The sequence below is a fragment of the Felis catus genome, chromosome B3 (genome assembly GCF_018350175.1).
Source record: "Felis catus isolate Fca126 chromosome B3, F.catus_Fca126_mat1.0, whole genome shotgun sequence".
NCBI classification, from domain to species: Eukaryota; Metazoa; Chordata; class Mammalia; order Carnivora; family Felidae; genus Felis; species Felis catus.
The window spans coordinates 94,294,282-94,317,023 of record NC_058373.1 but is presented as its reverse complement, the minus strand read 5'-3'; positions in this window follow the sequence as shown (position 1 = coordinate 94,317,023).

The following is a 22,742-nucleotide window of genomic DNA, read 5'->3' as shown; positions in this document are numbered from 1 at the left end:
TGATGAGACCCTAAAAACGCAATGAAAATTCAAAGTCTAGGGAGACTTGAGAATTTTGTCTCTTTGAATGTGTTCCTCAAGCCATACACATGACTCAGCACAGGACAGAGGCTTTAATTGTTGGAGGTATCTGAGTTTAATCATGCTTAAACTTTTTCCTGACTTTAAAGTATGCAGGAAAATGTTATCAAAACAAAAAAAAAAAAAAAGAAAAGTAAAACATAGAAATGGAATACCATAGGGAGACAGATTTCACAGTGTGAATCTAGAAAATTGCCAATGAAACAAATAAATAAAATGAAAATACAGAAATTCTCAGAAAACCAAAAAGAGAATCAGAAGTTGTCTACATTGTCCATTATTCCAATAAGGAGTAAATGTGCAAAGAAATATGGAATTGCCACCAATACTCAGGGGAAGAAAAGGAAGCCAATACGAAGAACTCTGAATGTCTCAGTGTACTCAGTTTTTGGACTCCGCAGATAGTCCTTTCATGCATAGTTTCAAAATTTAAAGGAAAACAGAAATAGGATTATGTGCTAAGAATTACTGAAAAAATTTCATCAGAGAAACAGGAACTATTAAATAAATCAAATGGAAATTCTAGAATTGACAAACACAATAAAAAAAAATTATCCACATGGAATTAAGAGCAAATTTGAGTTGTCAGAGAAAGAATTATTGAACTTCAAAGTAGGCTAAGAGTAATCGTCTACCATCAAAAGCACAAGATAAAGGAAAAATGAAAAAAATCTCAGAAATGTGTGGCACAATATCAAGCATTCCATACTGTGTGAAAGTACAGTCCAGAGGACAAGAAAAAGAGAGAGGAGCAGAAAAATACTTGAGGAAATAACCGCCAAATCATCCCACACTTGGTATAACACAGTAACTTCCAGATCCAAGAAACTTAACAAACCTCACAAAGGAAAATATAGGAACATCACAAAGGAAATCACACGTGGACTCATCACAATTAAACTGCTAAAAGCCAACATATAACATTAATAAGAGCAAGAATAAATTAATACAAAACATACAGGCAATGAATATTAATGGCTGAAATTCCATCAGAAATAATGGAAGCCAGAAGAATGGCATATTCAAAGGTGCTGAAAAAAATAACTTTCAAGTAACAATTTTATGTCCAGTGAAATTATTTTTCAAAACTTAAAGTATAGAAAAAAAGACATTTCTACATTTCTAGATAAAGAAAACCTGAATTTGTTACTACCATATCTGTGCTACAAAGAAATGCTGGTGCATATCTACAACAGCCAAACTATGGAAACAGCCTAAATGTCCATCAACTGATGAATGGAGAAAGAAGAGGTGATATGCATGCATATATATGTGTGTGTGTGTGTGTGTGTGTGTGTGTGTGTGTGTGTGTGTGTGTGTGTTCATAATGGAAATTAATCATAAAAAAGAATGAAATCTTGTCATTTGTAATGACATGGATGGAACTAGAGAGTATTATGCCTACTGAAATAAGTCAGTCACATAAAGACAAATACCATATGATTTCATTCATATGTGGAATTTAAGAAACAAAACAAATGAGCAAAGGGGGAAAAGAAACCAACTCTTGGCTATAGAGAACAAACTGATGGGAGTGTGGGGGGGATGGGTGAAACAGGTGATAGAGTATTAAGGAGTTCATTTGCTGTGATGAGCATCAGGTGTTGTATGGAAGTGTTGAATCACTATATTGTACACCTGAAACTAATATTACACTGTATGTTAACTAACTGGAATTTAAATAAAAAATGAAAACAAGGGGGCGCCTGGGTGGCTCAGTCAGTTAAGCAACTGACTCTTGCTTTAGGCTCAGGTCATGATCTCATGGTTTTGTGAGTTCGAGTCCCGCATCGGGCTCTGTGCTGCCAGTGTGGAACCTGCCTGGGATTCTCTTTCTCTCCTTCTCTCTGCCCCTCCCCAACTCATGCTGTTTCTGTGTCAAAATAATCAGCTTAAAAAACAATTCAGCAGTCTCTGCAATAAGTCATCTCACCTGGGTCTTTCTATGCACCCAATCCATGTATCTATTGAAGGGTCAGTTGCTAGGGCTCATAACTAAGCTAGGGCATCAGTCATTATAAGAAGTCTAGAATAATTACTATTTAAAAGTTTCTTTTGGGGGTGCCTGGGTGGCTCATTGGGTTAAGGGTCCCATCTCAGCTCAGGTCATGATTTCGTGGTTTATGAGTTTGAGCCCAGGCTAGAACTCTGTGCTGATAGCTCAGAACCTAGAGCCTGCTTCAGATTGTGTCACCCCCATCTCTCTCCACCCCTCTCCACTCATGATCTCTCCCCAAAATTAATAAACATTGTAAAAATTTTTTTAAAAATAAAAGTTTCTTTTGTATTAGGGGTCAAACAATGTAGAAGGCTTCTTCAATTTCATTGTCAATCACTCTAACGTCCTCTCCTCTGCTCTCCTCACCTTCCAGGGATTCCCCTTGTAGTCTCCTAACCAGGCTTTGAAGCCTGGAAACATAATCCATAGCCATACGTTCTGTCCAGCATTTTCAAAATAGCACACGCAGGTGTCCAGCTTATCCTTCTTTGCCATCCTGTCTGCCAGCTCTGAAGCTAGAAGAATAGTGGACAACTGCATGTTCTCCTCTAACCTCATCTATTCAACCAACTTGCTAACTGGAGCTTCAGCCTCTATTTGGGCACCGGTGGTCAGTCCACCTGCGCAGAGTAGAGGCCAGACCGCTGTGGCAGCCCTCCGTTTCTCTTTGCTGCCGCAGTGCACGATACACAATTTTCTCAAACAAATACCTGAAAAGTAACGTGCGTTCTCAGGGCATCTGCGTACTCGCATGGCGGTCCACAAGCATCTAACATACAGGCCATCTCTCTCCACATTTCCCCTGCGAATGTTTGTTTGTTTGTTTCCCCAAGACCCATTTCTTCTAGCCAATTGTTGGTTTGCAAATTTGGGAGTTTCCCTAGGTGAAATTTGAAACCACGCCCCGTAAGTAAAGGGCAAGGAAAGACCTCTCCAGATTGTTAGGTGGCAGGTTTAATTTAAGCAAGGGAATTTACTTACAAGGTTTGTGTTTGGCCGTCTCAAGACAAACAGATCTTGGCACCTGCTTGCTGGAATTTTAAAACTTTATAGAGGGGCTTTAGCAGGGTTCAGTCACATATACTTCCCAGACGGACTCAAGAACGTACTGCTCTCCCAAGATTCCATCACTGAAATGGCTCTGACTGTGGGAATGGTGGGCGGAACCCACATTCTGAGGGCAGGAGACTCTAATTACTGGGCCTGGCTTCCAGGTCAACTAAAGGTCATGCCCTCTGGATGACCTCCTCTAATTGGGGAATGAATAGTGTTTTTTTTTTCTCTCTTTCACTACAAGGTATGGGAATAATTTTGGTATATTATGTAGATATAGGAATATTCGCTAATTATTTTACTCAGTGGTTATATTCCAGTATGTCCTAATTTATTTGATGCACAAATTGTCCCTTATTCAGCTGTTTGTAGGATTTCATGGCTTTTAGTATACATGGTAGAGCTGGAAAAGATTCATTTTGCCACCATCATAAGAAAAATTGTTTCAGCAAGAATCATTAATGGATTCCATATTTAAGGGAGGATTTTTATGAAAAAACAAAAAACAAACCTGAAATAAGAAACATTTTAATTTTAACATTGATCTGTTTTTATCACAAATATCAATGTCATAGAAAGACTAAAAAATAACACCAGATTCAAAAACACTAACAAGATTTCATAGCTAAATATAGTACATGATCATGGGGAGGATCCTGTAATGCAAAAATAAATAACATAAAAGTACGATATTGGGCAGCTAATAGAATTTAGATATGGAGTATCAATGCATTGTATCAATGCTAAATTTCCTCAATTTCATCATTGTACTATGATTTACTTTATTTTTACTTTTTTAATGTTTATATTCATTTTTGAGAGAGAGGACGAGAGAGAGAGAGCATATGTGCACTATTTGGGGAGGGTCAGAGAGAAGGAGACCGAGGATCCAAAACAGGCTCTGCATTGTCAGTGCAGAGTCCAAAGCCAGGCTCAAAGTCAGGAACCATGAGATCATGACCTGAGCCGAAATCAAGAATCTGATGCTTAATGCACTGAACCACCCAGGCGCCCCTATGTTATTATTTTAAATGAAATACAAAAACGTTATTGGAAATGAAAAAGGGCTGGGGTCATTTCTATCTTTATTAGAAATAAAAAAGGTCATGGTCTCATGGTTCATGAATTTGAGCCCCACATGGGGCTCACTACTGTCAGCACAGAGCCTGCTTCAGATCCTCTGTCATTTTCTCTCTCTGTTCCTCCCCTGCTCGCTCGCTCGCTCTCTCTCAAAAAGTAAATATTTTAAAACAAAAGAAATAAAAAGGGGTAAAAACACAGTGAAAAAGCAAATATGCCAACATGTTACAAATTGATGAATCTGAGTAAAGGATATACTGGGATTTTCTATATTATTACTATTCTTGCATGTTTGTAAGTTTGAAATTATTTCAAAATAAAAGTTTAAGGGGCGCCTGTGTGGCTCAGTTGTTAAGCGTCCGACTTTGGCTCAGGTCATGATCTCACGGTCCATGAGTTCGAGGCCCGCGTCAGGCTCTGTGCTGACAGCTCAGAGCCTGGAGCCTGTTTCAGATTCTGTGTCTCCCTCTCTTTCTGGCCCTCCCCCCTTCATGCTCTATCTCTCTCTGTCTCAAAAATAAATAAAGGTTAAAAATTTTTTTTTAAATAAATAAATAAAAGTTTAAAAGAAAGTTTATACAACCATATATAAAGCATTACAAAGCTCGAGATATTTCAATAATCTGGGGAGCAGAATTAATTCAAGGAATGACAATTACAAAGTAAAAAATCAAACACAAAATTAGTCTTTAATTTAATGTATGGAAATAATTGGCTTATTTCATCCTAGAAAATATGAGCGGGGTGCCTGAGTGGCTCAGTTGGTTGAGCATCTGACTTCGACTCAGGTCATGATCTCATGGTTCGTGAGTTCGAGCCCTGAATTTTACTCTGTGCTGATAGCTCAGAGCCTGGAGCCTGTTTCAGATTCTGTGCCTCCCCCTCTCTGCTCCTCTCCTACTCATGCTCTGTCTCTCTCTGTTTCTCAACAATAAATAAATGTTAATTTTTTAATTTTTTAAAGAAAATATGAGTAAAATATGAATATAAGCCTCATGAGAAAGTAAATACTACGTGAAAATAATTTTCTCTTTTTACTTTCTATAGGATTGAGGAACAATAAATAAATAATAAATATAAATATAATAAACATAAATATAATAAATAAAGATAAAGATAATAAATATAACCAAAATGACATAAACTGATTTTTTTCTATTAAAGTTTTAGACATTGAAAAAATATTAATATGTGCCACATTCTCAAATTATAGTTTATCCCACTATACTGTGATAGAATAATACCTCATCATATATCATTCAATTACAAGATACCCACTTTTCTAGTTAACCTCAATACCCATCTCTTCTCTGGAATGGCTTCAAGCTCATAGACAGGAACAATTAGTTTTTTGATGCATTTATATGTATTTATGGTAATCTTACTAGTTTTAGCCAAATATTCCAATATTGTGAATCCTCATATTTGAGGATTGGGGGCACAGGGTCAAGAATTAAAAAAAGAAAGTTTCTAAAAATTATGAGACAGAAACAAAATAAAAGAAAATGTCCCTTTGGTCCTCTGATGTTCAGAAATTATTACAATTAAGTTTAGAATTGTGACTGGCGCTTAGTAAATCAATGGGGTTTAACTATGTGACATGCAGTGTAGAACAAGAAAATAGAGAAAACAAAACATATACCCATATTTTCAACTTTCTGTCCAGTGTTCCCTTCTCTGCACCACACTTACTATTGACTAAAGTTATACATCCTATAGACAAAATTTAAAAAACAGAAATACTTAATAAATTATTTACATGAGTACATGCATATGTGTTACTGTAAGTCACAAAAGTTTTTTTAATTTGGTGAAATATTTATAATAGAATCTCGTGTTAAAATTCATGGAAATGTATTTTAACATTTGAATCCCAATAATATAAGGAAAATTGAAATGAATTAAATTCTAGTTATAAAATACTGACATTTCAGACTATCAAATTTATATATCATTATGTAAACCACTACGGTTATTTGGAACAAGATCATGTCCTTCCTTCACAGTAGAGAAAAATTCTCCATTTGAAAAATGAACCATTGGGGTGCTTGGGTGGCTCATTTGGTTAACCATCAGACTTGATTTCAGCTAAGGTCATGATCTCACAGTTTTTGAGTTCGGGTCTCAAATCGGGCTCTGCACTGACAGTGGGGAGCCTACTCAGGATTGTATCTCTCTCCCTCTCTCTCTGCCCCTCTCCTGCTCATGCTCTCTCTCTCTTTTTCTCTCTCTCTCAAAATAAATAAATAAGTTTAAAAAAAAAAGGGAAAGAAGGGAGGGAGGGAGGGAGGGAGGAAGGGAGGAAAATCAACTCTTGATGTGCTATTATTAGACTGGAGTAAAGAATGACCATGGAGTACTAAATGACCTTGAGACTAGTGAAACTTATTCTCAGCTGGCATTAAAAGATTCAGCAAATAACAAGACTGAGTGGAGATAGCAGAAAAACCCAGAATATGGTGAAAATTATTTTACTTATAAATAGGCTTTAAAAGCACACCCAGTTCTGCTTCTCCTTTAACTCACACCTATGGCCTTTTCAGTGTTTCTTATAACCAAGTAACTTAAAATTAAAGGATTTGGGCCTGAATCATAGATGTGTCCATGTAATACATTGGTTGAAGCCAGAGATGGATGATTGCTGCCCTAAGGGTTGTCCAGAAGGAGAATGGTGAAGGGAAAATTTTCCAGAAGTCAGAGCTGTGAGCAGTACACTTGATTATAACTTATATGCAAGAAAAGTTGGCCTGCAATGTGGATATACTATATTGACTACTGGGCAGTAGGACTTATCTGGATAGTGGGTCAAAAATCTGAAAGGACCAACACTGAAAGGTTGGGGACAAGAAAGTTTGTGGAAGAGGTACATGGATCTCTGTATGGAAGAAGGCACAAATATGTGTATCGTTGTAACTCATATAATACCAACCAGAGAAGATATACTTCAGGAAAGATAAAATTACCTGTTTTGTGGATGTGAGACAGATACTCTCATCAGCCACTCCAGGGATTGCACTGTGGGCCCACAAAAGAAAGGACTATGTTTGCAAAACAGGTAGCTACTGATGAACTAATAGCATAGATTTCCTCTCACTATGTTGATCTAGCTATTGATCCTACTGAATAAAGAATTTGCCAACATCTGAGACTGATTTTGAGTCCCTTATATAGCAACACTCTTCAGAAAGGTCATGTAGCCACTCTGACAAGTCAATAATATACTTTCAGCCTTGAAAGGGTCAGTGAAACTCCTTCAGCAGGATGTGATACTCTGGACAATTCAACAATACAAATGACTTAGACCAGCCAAGGTGCAGGCTCAAGGTAAAAACAAAACAACAAAAACTCTAGAAGGAGTGCTGGAAAAAAGAGATGGCAAGAAATAATTATGGCCCAAACACCAGTTGTACCTCAGTCTTCTAATTCTCTTCAGCCTTTTAAGAAATATTGCAAACTAGTACCTTGAATAATTGGATTTCCAATCCCCCTTCTTTATAGAAGATCTGTATATGAATCTGAGTGGCCCATCAGGTGGATTTTATCACATCCAATTCATATGCTTCCCCTGCTTCACTTGGCTTTACCTGCCTCCTGATCCCTCAGGCATTTGATCAATGGAGTGCTCCAACTGCCACTGTTCTGACCTCATCTCTTAGAATTCCTGAATATTTCAAGGTTTGTTAGAGTGAGAGCCAGGCTCTGACAAGGCATCAACTGCTCCAATGGAGCAGAAGCTCTGGCTATGGCATCTAAGCCTGGACTGATCTCACCCATAGAGCCTTTGACTCTTCCTATAAATTCCACACTCAAAGTGCCATGCTAACAATTATGATTCTGGAGTCCTCTGCAGCTGTCAAGGAGGCGTAAGCAACACAACCTGGAAGGATGAGAGACTAAACACCCTTTGTGTAGATTTTGACTAATGAGAGACAATGAATGTGAAGGAACCATGGAATGAATTCTTCTCCTTTGTTCTCCATAGACAATTATTCTGAGATATAATAACTCCATATGGCCTATCCAGAGACATTTGCATGATTTCAGTGAGCAGTTGTGTTTATAATACTGTAGCCACTTTAGAAATATGCCCGAAGTTTTTGCCTTTTTTCCCTCCTGTCTCACTGCCTTTTTCTTTTACTGTTTCTCTAGCTTTATACTCCCTAACAAAGCATTATCACATAAGCTACGTTTTTGAGAATCCAAACTAAGATATATTACCATAAAATAAGACTTCTTTACACTTCAAAGAAATTATATAAACTTAAGCAAAAATGAAGCCATCATCTTCAGTTTTAGAATTATAGATAATTCTAGTTATCTATTGCTGCAGAAAAAACACTCAAAAACATAATGGCTTAAAAGAAAGAATTACTATTGTTATGGGTCTGCCAGTTGATTGAATTCAGGTGAAAGATTTTCACTTGGAGTCTTTCATGTGGTCACATTCAGATATCAGCTGGTGCTGTAGTCATCTGAAGGCTTGACTAGAGTGGACATACCAAATCATTCATACACATGAATCGTAATTGCTGGCTTTGCCACTGGCTTTGCCAACCAGGGTATCTACACATGGCCTCCAGTGGCTTTGGATTCTTACAATATGGTGATTTAGTATCTAGAGGGAGCACTGTAAGAGGTGAAAATCTAAGAAGCCAGCTAATAGTATTCTCTTATAATTCTTTGTTTTTCTGTGGTGTCAGTTGTTACTTCTCTCATTTATGATCTTTTCTCTCTCTTTCTTAATGAGTTGGGCTAAATTCCTAGAAACATACAATCTTCTAAAACTGAACCAGGAAGAAATAGAAAATCCAAACAGACTGATTAAAACAAACAAAATTGAATCAGTGATCATAAAACTACCAAAAAATATAAGTCCAGGACCAGATGGATTCACAGGTGAATTCTATGAAACCTTTAAAGAAGAATTAATATCAACTCTACAAAGCATTCCAAAAAAAAATTAGAAGAGGAAGGAACATTTCAAATACACTCTATGAGGCCAGCATTACCCTGATACCAAAACCACAGTTACCACAAAAAAAGAAAGCTATATGATTCATCTATGATAAACATAGATGCAAAAATTCTCAACAAAATATTACCATGAGGCCAGTTAAGTGATTCGCTGGAAACTGACACATTGTCTCTCTGTCAAATTCTATTGATCAAAGATATAACAAGGTCCAAGCAGATTCAAGGAAGTAGAGTTATAGACTCTACTCCTTGATGGGGGAATAGTCTGTTCATACAGCTTTATGGAAGAACATACGGGAAAGAGATGTGACAAACTCTATAAAATGCATTCTGCTATAGTGATATTATCAATTTCTAGCATATATAGGAACAAAAGAGATAAGGGGGTATAAAGCAATAATTGAGTAGTTTCCCCTACTATAGACATTTCGACAGGAGCGTCTATTTATTTTCCTTGTTTTACACAGAAAAAAAAATGTTTATTTCTTACTCTATAGTTTTTCCTATTCTGACAGTTCTCAACTTAAAATTTTATTTCTTGGCATTAAGCACACTATGTAAAACATTGCAATGCTATTTATAGCTTTATCATATGATTAATCAGATTTTGCTTCAATATTTCGATCCATGAGTTTTCACCCCTGATAGAGATGTGCTTGAATCAAGTGTATTGAAATATCTGGACATGGGCTATAATCATAAAGCATTTAAAAGTTTTTGTTTGCAAATTTTGACAAATTTTGCAAGCGCTTCACTTCATTTGGGCTAGCTTGTTGTCCTCAATTCTTACATCTTAGAAAACAAATCACTTTCATCCCCCATACAGTCTCATTGTTATCAATTTATTGTGTCTAGCCCAGTGTGATAACCACAATTCCAAACTTCGTTCACAATTAATGCTTCCCTCCTTTAATTTGTGCTGGTGGAAGCCGACATGTAGAATAGGATCATAGTGACCTCTATTTCCTCTCCTAGATTCTCTTTCCCTCTTTCTTCAATTTGCTGAGTTTCTGACCTCTCCTGAAATAGTCAAAACTAGCACAACAGGAAATATCTTACTTGACTGGTACTGTCTGAACTGGCCACACGTTTTTGAAAACTGATTCTTTCACAAGAAATGTTGTGGATTGTGGATAAGGTCCTCTTTGCCAGGGATGTTTTATGTGCAGCATCCTTGATACATGTAAATGTGACTTTTCTGCTTGATTATTTATAATTTCCCCTTAACCCATGACCAATCAGATAAATTTTCCACCCTCTTTCTGCTGAGATCTCTTCAAGCTTCCATGCATCCCTCTTGTTCAGGACTTGAGAAGATTCAAGTTCAGCTTCCCTGTGGCCTACACATAGGACCATGGTAAACAGGGCCAATGGTCCACTCGCTTTGTTACTACTATAGATACTTCCCAATGGCAGTCCTCTACACTATAATCATGAGTTATAGGAGCCAGCCTCTTGTCATTTAGATTTTTATGACCACAGTCCACCGTGTCTCTCAAACTCCAAGTTTCTTTTATTTTATATGAAATTGAGAAAAGGAGTTGAGACTAAAATCCAAACCTTTCCAAAGTAACCTGTGTTTATTGCACATCCTGTCAACCTAAATTATAAACAAGGTGTCTTAACTATGGTTCACAAAACTCTCTCTTAGCTACCTCCATTATAAGTGCTGCTTTGAGTCTAGCACTTTGCTTTGCTTTGGAAAGTGAAAATGCTCACCATTTATTGTCTCAGACTTAGTTCTCAGTCTTTACTTCTATATGTAAACTTAAGGAAAAAAGTCCCAAGTTAATATCCTATAAGTGGAATAAAAGTAAGGAGAGAAATAGAAAGAGATAGTTAACATGTAAGTGAAATGTCTCAAAGACTATTCTCTAAGTATACAGTCATGAAAAGCAGTCACCTTATGTCTGTCTATTGGGGAATCTGACTACCTTTGATATGAGGAAATAGATTATTTAAATAGCAGATACACTGTGGCAGTCGTAGGAAACATATTACAGAGTGCATATTGCATTATGGTTTAAATATATATATGCAAATATATATTCATGTATATATTTTGTAAATGTTAACGTTCATATACTTGTGAGCAGAGGCATATGCTATTCCATAATGGAATTCTGTAATTGAATTCAGGTGAAAGATTTTCACTTGGAGTCTTTCATGTGGTCACAGTCAGATGTCAGCTGGTGCTGTAATCATCTGAAGGCTTGACTAGAGTGATCATACCAAATCACTCATACACATGAATGGTAATTGCTGGCTGTCAGATAGGGGCTCCACTGGCTTTGCCAACCAGCGTGTCTACACATGGCCTCAGATAATGTTAAATAATTTTTAAAAATATAATTCATATGGTAGCATCAAATATTTAATAAAGCTCAAAATTATTTTACTTACTCCCCAAAAGAAATTTGTTAATTTGACTAAATTTTACTTAGTTATTTATGCATGTTTTGAAAAGGTAATTTGAGGTTTTATCTCTTACTATATAATATTATCTCAGCAGAAAGCTCCTAGCTACAACTCTGAGTAGAATGTTGAATAAATTGGAAAATATTCAATTTGTTCTCCCTGAACTTTACCCTTTCCTGTAATATATTTTGAAAACAGTAGGTTAGTACAATAACATAGCAATTTCTCATTGACTAAATATTCAGTGATTTAGTGTTTCTAGACGTCTTTATTATTGAATAAATAAATTGGCAAATGCCTATAAGACATCTCCTATCAATCTTATAGTCTTGATTGATTGAAATAGCTTTTCTCTACTTAAGCTGATGAAATACTACATTTTTACATGTTTTTATTTATACAAAACTCCGACAAAAAGAGTTCTTGTCCTCTAATCCGTTCCTTTTTCCATGGCTCATAAACCCTAACAATCTGTGCTACTGCCCCCATGTGGTTGTGTGGAAATTTTATGCTGCTATTCCTCACACCCTTCACCTCCAGGGATTGATTACATTGCAACCTAAAGTTAACTATCCAAACCCCTTCACTCTCTACAACAAAAACAAAATATTTTGTTTTTCTAAAATATACTATAAATGAAGGAATTGCAATGAAGAACAACGAGAACCTTATGCCATTACTATCATGAGTAATTTGGGCCTCTGTTTCTTTCTAGATTATATGTAAAACTTTAAAATTTACAAGTTAAAATATTCTTACAGGAATGTGAGTACTATATAGGAGGGAATGAAAGGAAGATCTGACTGTGAAATCAGAAAAAACCTTGATTGAAATTCCATGCCTGACTATACACCTCTAGGCAAGGTTCACAATCTTTTCTACTTCAACATTTCCAAGGGAGATATAATTAAGGGACTGTTATGAAAACTAAAATTCCTAATATTGAACACTACCTAGCCTTTTTTTTTTTTTTGGCGGGGGTGGTGGTGGAAGAGAGGGGCAGAGGGAATGAGAAAGAAAGAAAGAAAGAAAGAAAGAAAGAAAGAAAGAAAGAAAGAAAGAGAAAGAGAGAAAGAGAGGATTTTAAGTGGGTTCCATACTCAGCATGGAACCCAATGGAGGGCTCAAACCCAAAATCATGAGATTATGACCTGAGTTGAAATCAAGAGTCAGATGCTTAACTGACTGAACCACCCATGTGCCCCTACTTCCTAGCTTTTAATACATGCTCATAAGTTACATATTTTATTCTCTTCTATAACTCTAAAATTATTCCCCCCCCTTTTTTTGTTTTATTTTGTGAATGGAAAGAATACTATTGAATTCTTATCATTAATTTCAGAGCTGCCTGACCTAAGACTGGTTTTAAGGGCTATCCAGACAAGTAAGTAGTATATATTCAAAAGCATCTGAACCTCTTCTGAAATTGAGATTTAAAAGACGCTTTAAGAGAATGGCAGGGAAATGGTCCACAAACCCAGTAAAGCTCTAATGAAGTTTCATTTTTTTAAAGTTTGTTTTCTGTTGCAACACTTCAAGATTTTATAGGAAAGTGTTTTGCTTTTCCCTATTTATAAACATTTAAAACTTGTAAAGCTGGCTGTAGTTGGGCAATAATAAAAAAAGTGCCTAATAAAAGACTCTGGAAATGCTAAAAGTGACATTTTACAATAAGTAGAAAATATTGAGGTGAAAATTGTGAAGTAATTTAGATTTAGAGTGAATGTATTCATACATTTGAGCATTAAAGCCAAATTAGAAAGATTTTTTCAAAAACCTCTAAGGAAACAGAAAGGGTGACTTATGGGTATCATTTAATTAAAAACTTGTCCTCTGAAGTCGTACTGATTTATCATTTCCTAGCCTTGGCACATGTATTGAAAAAGACAAATAGCTTAGTGCTTTCCTGCTGGAGCTCCTCATTGGTGCTGATATTCTTACACATAAGAAACAATGAAGGATTATTTAAATCTGAAGATCATTTCCTAACACACAAGCCAACCATGGAAAAGTTATTTAAATATGTCATATTAAGAAATACTTATTCACATTAATCATATTTTCTTAAGACATAAAATATGACAATACATTGCCTTGATTAGATTCATATTTGCTCAGAAAAGATCTATTTTTAGAGTGCCTAAAAACTGCATTGAAAACCACTAAACACTACCTAATGAAACAAACAAACAAAAAAACCCAATTATTTTCCAAAATAATATATTATTAACTGGAACTTTTCACATGGAATCCTATTTATTCTTGCAGATGTTAACTATGGAAAAGATATAATTATATACCAAATATATACATATATATAGGGAGAGAGAGAGACACACACACACACACACACACACACACAGAGAGAGAGAGAGAGAGAGAATATAAGACCTGACCCAAATGATGCCTTCAAAATCTTTGTTACTAATGGATTTTATATGAGTATGTAATATACAAGTGTGCATATACATGAGAGACAGGTTTGTTAATGACACAATTTACCATATTTTGTGCTCTACCACCATCAGTAGTTCTGTGTGTACTTAGCTACGCTAAGAGTATACTTAAAAGACCTGATGTGGGACAGGAAACCATCAAAATCCTAGAGGAGAAAATAAGCAGTAATCTCTGTGACCTCAGCCGTAGCAACTTCTTAGGTGACACATCTCAGGAGGCAAGGGAAATAAAACCAAAATGAACTTTTGGGAACTTATCAAGATTTCTTCATGGTGAAGGACATAATCAATAAAACTAAAAGATAACTGAAGGAATGGGAGAAGGTATTTGCAAATGACATATTGGATAAAGCATTAGTATCCAAAATCTATAACACCTAAGAAATCAAACTCAACACCCAAGAAATAAATAATCCAGTGAAAAAATTGGCAGAAGATATGAATAGACACTTTTCCAAAGAAGACATCCAGATGGCTAACAGACACTTGAAAAAATACTCAACATCACTCATCATTAGGGAAATACAAATCAAAACCACAATAAGATACTACCTCACACCTGTCAGAATGGCTAAAATTAACAATACAGAAAAGAACAGATGTTGGTGTGGATGTGGAGAAAGGGGAACACTTTTGCATTATTGGTGGGAATGCAAACTGGAGCAGCCACCCTGGAAAACAGTATGGAATTTCCTCAAAAAATTAAAAATAGAAGAGGAGCCAAGATGGCAGAACAAAATGGAAAATTTTTTTTTTTTGCATCTCGTGTTCATGAAATACAGTCAGATCAAAACCAAACCATCCTGCACACCTAGAAAACTGATTTGAGGATTAACACAACAATTGGCACAACCTGAACCACAGAACTCAGCAGGTACATGGAGTGGAGATGTGAACTCGGGTAGAGAGAAGCCGTGGAGGGCAGGGAGATGTTTTTGCTTGGGGAAAGAGGACAGAAATGGTGGCGGGGGGGGGGGGATATGGGAAAAGCACCCCCCCAAAGCAGCTGGAGACAAAGGGGAAAAGTGGAAACAGCCACAGGGACTGAAAAGGAAGAAAGGAGAAAGGAGAGAGATTAAATTCCATTAAGACTCTATAAACAAGAGGAGTACAGAGTCTGAAACTCTACAGCTCAATACCAGGTGGTGCTCTGGTGGGAAGGGCAAATCCCTAGGAGCAGAGTAAGGTCCAGGGATGTCTCAGGCCACATGGGGAGAGGTGGTTCCCCTGCTGGGAGGACATTTGGTAGAGGCTGTGCAGCCACCCCACAGGCAAAGGTCCCAGTGGACCCTGGAGAACAACCACATTCTCTGATGCTATAAGAAGGTCATTAAGAGTGAAGCCTGGTGCCAGATGTGTCTTGTGATTTTCTATAATCATTGAAATGCTGCTGCTACATGATCGTGTGAACTCTTTCTGGGGTGGGCTGGCACCCAGCCACAGTCTCTGGACATTGGCAACAACACAGTCCCAAGAACGTTCCTGGATACAGCCAATACCCAGCCATTGCTCAGTGAGATCCTCCTGCAGAGGGTCAGAATGGGTCAAAGCCCCAGTCCCTCAGAAGTGAAAGGTCCAGAAACAGAGCCCCATCTGAAATAAAATTCAGGAGAGAGATGCTGCCTGGCAACCACACGGTTTGGTCACAGACAATGTAAATGCAGGGAGTGGACAGAAGCCAGAGACAAAGGAAGGGTGCATGATTGCTGATTGGGGAGAAGAGTTCCAATACTAGAGACTGGGTAACTGGATGACGCCATTTTCACCACTCCCACTCATGTGCATATACACCTACATGTGCCACAACAATCCACCCCAGTAAGCTAAGCAGTGCCATCTGGTGGAAAATGGAGCCATTACACTAAGCCCCGCCCAACTGGGCTGACTTCACTCTTCAGAAACACCACATGTCTCTCTGCCTGCTTAGTTTACAGAGTATAAAGTGCCTCATACTTTGACTTTGAGGGGAAACCAATGTAATTTCAATTGTATTTCACTCTATTTGCTGGTCCATCTATTCAATTTTATTTCTTGTTTCTTTTCTTTTTCTTGAATACAGAAAGAGAAAAAAAATATTTTTATTTTCAATTTTTATTAAAAATATTTTTCTTTAATTTTTCCTACTATATTTTTTACTCTTTGTAAATTTATCAAATTCTATTTTACTTCCATAATTTCATTGTATTCATTTTTTTCAAATTTTCAAACATTTTCCTTTTTATTTCTTTTTTTCTTCCCTTTTTTCTCTAATCTATCAAGCTCTTTTCAACAACCATACCAAAACACACCTAGCATCTAGCATCATTTATTTGATTTGTGTGTGTGTGTGTGTGTTCTCTTTAATCTTTTAATTTTATTTTTTTAGCTTATTAATTCCTTTTCTTCCTTCAAAATGACAAAATGAAGGAATTCACACTAAAAGAAACAGCAGGGAGAAACAACAGCCAGGGAGTTAATCAACACAGATAGTAGCAAGAAGTCTGAACCAGAATTTAGAATCATGATAATAAGAATACTAGCTGGAGTCTAAAATAGATTAGAATCCCTTTCTGCAGAGAAAAAAGAAGTAAAAGCTAGTCAGGATGAAATAAAAAGTGCTATAATGGAGTTGCAATCTCAAATGGTGTCATGGCGGCAAGGAAGGATGAGACAGAACAGTGAATCAGCGATACAGAGGTCAAAATTATTGAGAATAATGAAGCAGAAAAAAAGAGGGAGACCAAGGCAAAAGAGCACGATTTATGGATTAGAGAAATCAGCGACTCATTAAAAAGGAACGACATCAGAATCATAGTGGTCCCAGAAGATGAAGAAAGAGAAAAAGGGGTAGAATAGTTATGTGAGCAAATCATAGCAGAAAACTTTCCTAACCTGGGGAAAGACACTGACATCAAAATCCAGGAAGCACAGAGTACTCCTATTCAATAAAAACCAATGATCAACAAGGCATAGCATAGTCAAATTCACAAAATACTCAGGCAAGGAAAGAATCATGAAAACAACAAGGGAAAAAAAGTCCTTAACCTACAAGGGAAGACAGATCAGGTTTGCAGCAGACCTATCCACAGAAGCATGGCAGGCCAGAAAGGAGTGTCAGGATATATTCAATATGCTGAATCAGAAAAACATGCAGCCAAGAACTCTTTATCCAACAAGGCTGTATTCAAAATAGAAGGAGAAATTAAAATTTTCTCAGACAAACAAAAATTAAAGGAGTTCATTACCACTAAACCAGCCCTGCAAGAAATTTTAAGGGGGAATCTCTGAGGGGAGAAAAACTGGGGGAAAAAAAAAAGACCAAAAGCAACAAAGATTAGAAAGGACCAGAGAACACCACCAGAAACTCCAACTCTACAAGAAACATAATGGCAAAAAATTCATATCTTTCAGTATTCACTCTAAATGTCAATGGACTAAATGCTCCAATCAAAATACATAGGGTAACAGAATGGACAAGAAAACAAGATCCATCTATATGCTGTTTACAAGAACACACCTTAGACCTAAAGACACCTTCAGATTGAAAGTAAGTGGATGGAGAACCATCTATCATGCTAATGGTCACCAAATAAAGCGAGAGTAGCCATACTTATATCAGACATTCTAGACTTTAAAATAAAGATTGTAACAAGAGATGAAGAAAGGCATTGTATCATAATTAAGTGGTCTATCCACCAAGAAGACTTTACAATTGTAAACATTTATGCTCCAAATGTGAAAGCACCCAAATATATAAATCAATTAATCATAAACATAAAGAAACTCATTAATAATAGTACCATAATTGTAGGGGACTTCACAACCCAATTCTAGCAATGGGCAGATCACCTAAACAGAAAATCAACAAGGAAACAATAGCTTTGAATAACACACTGGACCAGATGGACTTAACAGATATATTCAGAACACTTCATCCTAAAGCAGTGGAATGTACATTTTTCTCCAGTGCCCATGAAACATGCTCCAGAATAGACCATATACTGGGACACAAATCAGCCCTTAACAAGTACAAAAAGATTGAGATCATACCATGCATATTTTCAGACCACAATGCTATGAAACTCGAAATCAACCACAAGAAAAAATTTGGAAAGGTAACTAATACTTGGAGACTAAAGACCATCCTACTAAAGAATGAATTGGCTAACCATGAAGTTAAAGAGGAAATTAAAAAGTACATGGAAGCCAATGAAAATGATAACACCACAACTCAAAACCTCTGGGATTCAGCAAGGGCAGTCATAAGAGGGAAGTAGATAGGAATCCAGGTCTTCCTAAAGAAGGAAGAAAGGTCTCAGATACACAACATAACCTTACACCTTAAAGAGCTGGAAAAAAAAAAAACAATAAATAAAACCCGAAACCAGCAGAAGACAGGAAATGATAAAGATTACAGCAGAAATTAATGCTATCAAAAACAAAAACAAAACAGTAGAAAAGATCAATGAAACCAGAAGCTCGTTCTTTGAAAGAATTAACAAAATTGATAAACCACTAGCCAGTTTGATCAAAAAGAAAAAGGAAAGGACCCAAATAAATAAAATCAAGGATGAAAGAGGAGAGATCACAACTAACACAGCAGAAATGAAAACAATAATAAGAGAATGTTATGAGCAATTATACACCAATAACATGGGCAATCTGGAAGAAATGGACAAATTCCTAGAAACATAAACTACCAAAACTGAAACAGGAAGAAATAGAAAATTTGAACAGACCCATAACCAGTAAAGAAATTGGATTGGTAATCAAAAAGTCTACAAAAAAACAAGAGTCCAGGGCCAAATGGTTTTCCAGGGGAATTCTACCAAACATTTAAGCAAGAGATAACTCCTATTCTCTTGGGGCTCTTCGAAAGAAAGAAAGAAAGAAAGAAAGAAAGAAAGAAAGAAAGAAAGAAAGAAAGAAAGAAAGAAAGGAAGGAAGAAAGAAAGAAAGACAAAAAAAAAAAAAAAAAGAAATGGAAGGAAAACTTCCAAACCTTTTCTAGGAAGCCAGCATTACCTTGATTTCAAAACCAGATAAAGACCCCACTAAAATGGAGAACTATAGACCAATTTCCCTGATGAACATGGATGCAAAAATACTCAACAAGATATTAGCCAACTGGATCTAACAATACATTAAAAGAATTATTCAACACGACCAAGTGGGATTTATACCTAAGATGCAGGGCTGGTTCAATAGGGGGCGAAACAATCAATGTGATTCATCACATCAATAAAAAAAAGGACAAGAACCACATGATGCTGTCAATAGATGCAGAGAAAGCATTCAACAAAACACAACATCCTTTCTTGATAAAAACACTTAAGAAAGTAGGGATAGAAAAATCATACCTTGAGATCATAAAGGCCATATATGAAAGACCCAACGCTAATATCATCCTCAATGGGGGAAAACTGAGAGCTTTCCCCCTAAGATCAGGAACAAGAGTGTGATGTCCATTCTTACCACTGTTTTTCAACATAGTATTGGAAGTCTTAGCCTCAGCAATCTGACAACAAAAAAGAAATAAAAGGCATCCAATTGGCCAGGAGCAGGTCAAACTTTCACTCTTTGCAGATGACATGATATTCTATATGGAAAATCCAAAAGATTCCACCAAAAAACTGCTATAACTGATCCATGAATTCAGCAAAGTTGCAGGATATTAAATCAATGCACGGAAATTGGTTGCCTTCCTATACACCAATAATGAAGCAACAGAAAGAGAAATCAAGGAATTGATCCCATTTGCAGTTGCACAAAAACCAGAAAATACCTAGGAATAAATCTAACCAAAGAAGTGAAAAATCTATACCTGAAAACTATAGACAGTTTATGAAGTAAATTGAAGAAGACACAAAAGAATGGATAAATAGTCCATGCTCCTGGATAGGGAGAAAAATATTGTTAAAATGTCAGTACTACCCAAAGAAATCTACATATTCAATGCAATCCCTATCAAAATAACACCAGGATTCTTCACAGAGCTAGAACAAACAATCCTAAAACTTCTATGGAAACAGAAAAGACCCCAAATAGCCAAAGCAATCTTGAAAAAGAAAACCAAAGCTGGAGGCATCACAATCCCATACTTCAAACTGTATTTCAAAGCTGTAATCATCAAGACAGTATGGTACTGGAACAAAAACAGACACTCAGATCAATGGAACAGAATAGAGAACCCAGAAATAGACCCACAAATGTATGGCCAACTAATCTTTGACAAAACAGGAAAGAATATCCAATGGAATAAAGACAGTCTCTTCAGCAAGTGGTGCTGGAAAAACTGAACAGCGACATGCGGAAGAATAAACCTGGACCACTTTCATACACCTACACAAAAGTAAACTCAAAATGGATGAAAGACCTCAATGTAAGACAGGAAGCCATCAAAATCTTTGAGGAGAAAGCAGGCAAAAACCTCTTTGATCTTGGCCACAGCAACTTCTTACTCAGCATATCTCCGGAGGCAAGGGAAACAAAAGCAAAAATGAACTATTGCGACCAAAATAAAAAGCTTCTGCACAGAGAAGGAAACAATCAGCAAAACTAAAAGGCAACAGATGAAATGGGAGAAGGTATTTGCAAATGACATATCAGATAAAGGGTTAGTATCCAAATTCTATAAAGAACTTATCAAACTCAGCACCCAAAAACCAATCCAGGGAAGAAATGGGCAAAAGACATGAATAGACACTTCTCCAAAGACATTCAGATGGTCAACTAACACATGAAAAAATGCTCAACATCACTCATAATCAGGGAAACACAAATTAAAACCACAGTGTAATACCACCTCACACCTGTCAGAACGGCTAAGATTAACAACTCAGGCAACAACAGATGTTGGCAAGGATGCGGAGAGAGAGGATCTCTTTTGCATTGCTGGTGGGAATGCAAGCTGGTGCAGCCCCTCTGGAAAACAGTATGGAGGTTCCTCAAAAAATTAAAAATAGAACTACCATATGACTCAGCAACTGCACTACTAGGTATTTATCCAAGGGATACAGGTGTGCTGTTTCAAAGGGACACATGCACCCCAATGTTTATAGCAACACTATCAACAACAGGCAAAGTATGGAAAGAGCCCAATGTCCATCGATGGATGAATGGATAAAGAAAGTGTGGTATATATGCACAATGGAGTATTGTTCAGCAATCAAAAAGAATGAAATCTTGCCATTTGCAACTACATGGATGGAACTAGAGGGTATTATGCAAGCGAAATTAGTCAGTAAGACAAATATCATATGACTTCACTCATATATATGAGGACTTTAAGATAAAGAACAGATGAACATAAGGGAAGGGAAGAAAAATAATATAAAAACAGGGAGGGGTACAAAATATAAGAGACTCTCAAATATGGAGAACATAGTGAGTGTTACTGGAGGGGTTTGGGGAGGGGGAATGGGTTAAATGGATAAGGGGAATTAAGGAATCCCCTCCTGAAATCATTGTTGCACTATATGCTAACGAACTTGGATGTAAATTTAAAAAAATAAATTTAATAAAAATACAAAAAATGTAAGTATAGAATTACCCTATGGCTCAGTAATTACTACTAGTAGTAATTACTAGTAGTAATTACACTTATATCCTTTTATCCAAAGGATATAAAAATGCTGATTCTAAGGGGCACATGTACCCCAATGTTTATGGCAGTGCTATCAACAATAGCCAAAGTATGGAAAAAGCTGAAATGTCCATTGACTGGTGAATGGATAAAGAAGAGGTGGTATACAAATACAATGGAATACTACTCTGTGATGAAAAAGAATGATATCTTGCCATTTGCAAGATATGAATGGAACTAGAATGTATTATGCTAAGTGAAATAAGTCAGTCAGAGAAAGACAAATCATATGATTTCACTGACATGTGGAATTTAAGAAACAAAACAGATGAACATAGGGGTACTGAAGGAAAAATAAGATAAAAACAGAGAGGGAGGCAAACCATAAGAGACTCTTAATTATAGAGAACAAACTGAGGGCTCGGGGGATGGGATAAATGGGTGGTGGCCATTAAGAAGTGCACTTGTTAGGATGAGCACTTGATGTCATATGTAAGTGACGAATCAGTGTATTCTATTTCTGGAACCACCTCTACCCTGTGTGTTAACTAACTTGAATCTAAGTAAATAAATGTTTAAATAAACACAATATTTGTTATTGCATAGTTTCTGTAGGTCAGGAGTTTGGGAGCAGAATATCCGGCTCCTCTTCGTCAAGGTCTCTCACAGGCTGCAGTCAAGAGTTCTGTCAAGATGGAAATTATCCCAAGACTCAAATGGGAAAGGATCTGCCAGGTTCAGTTATGCAGTAGTTGGCAGAATCTAACCCTTTATTGGCTGTTGTCTAGAGGCTGCCCACAGTTGGTTGCCCTGTTAGCCTTTCCCAAAAGGCAGCTCAAATGAAGCAGCTTGCTTTATGAGAGCAATAGAAAAAGAGACAGCAGATACAAGAGGGAAGTCACAGTCTTTTTGTAACTTAATCCTGGCAGAGGCATCCCATCACTTTTGGAATATTTTATCCATTAGAAAGAGATTTACTAGGATGACCCACACTCTAACAGAGGGGGATACACAAAGACTTCAATACCAGGAGTCAGATCATTTCAGACCATCTTAAAAGGCAACCTACCACACTATTAACGCATTTAGGGAAATCTCACTTTCCACCCAATTGACT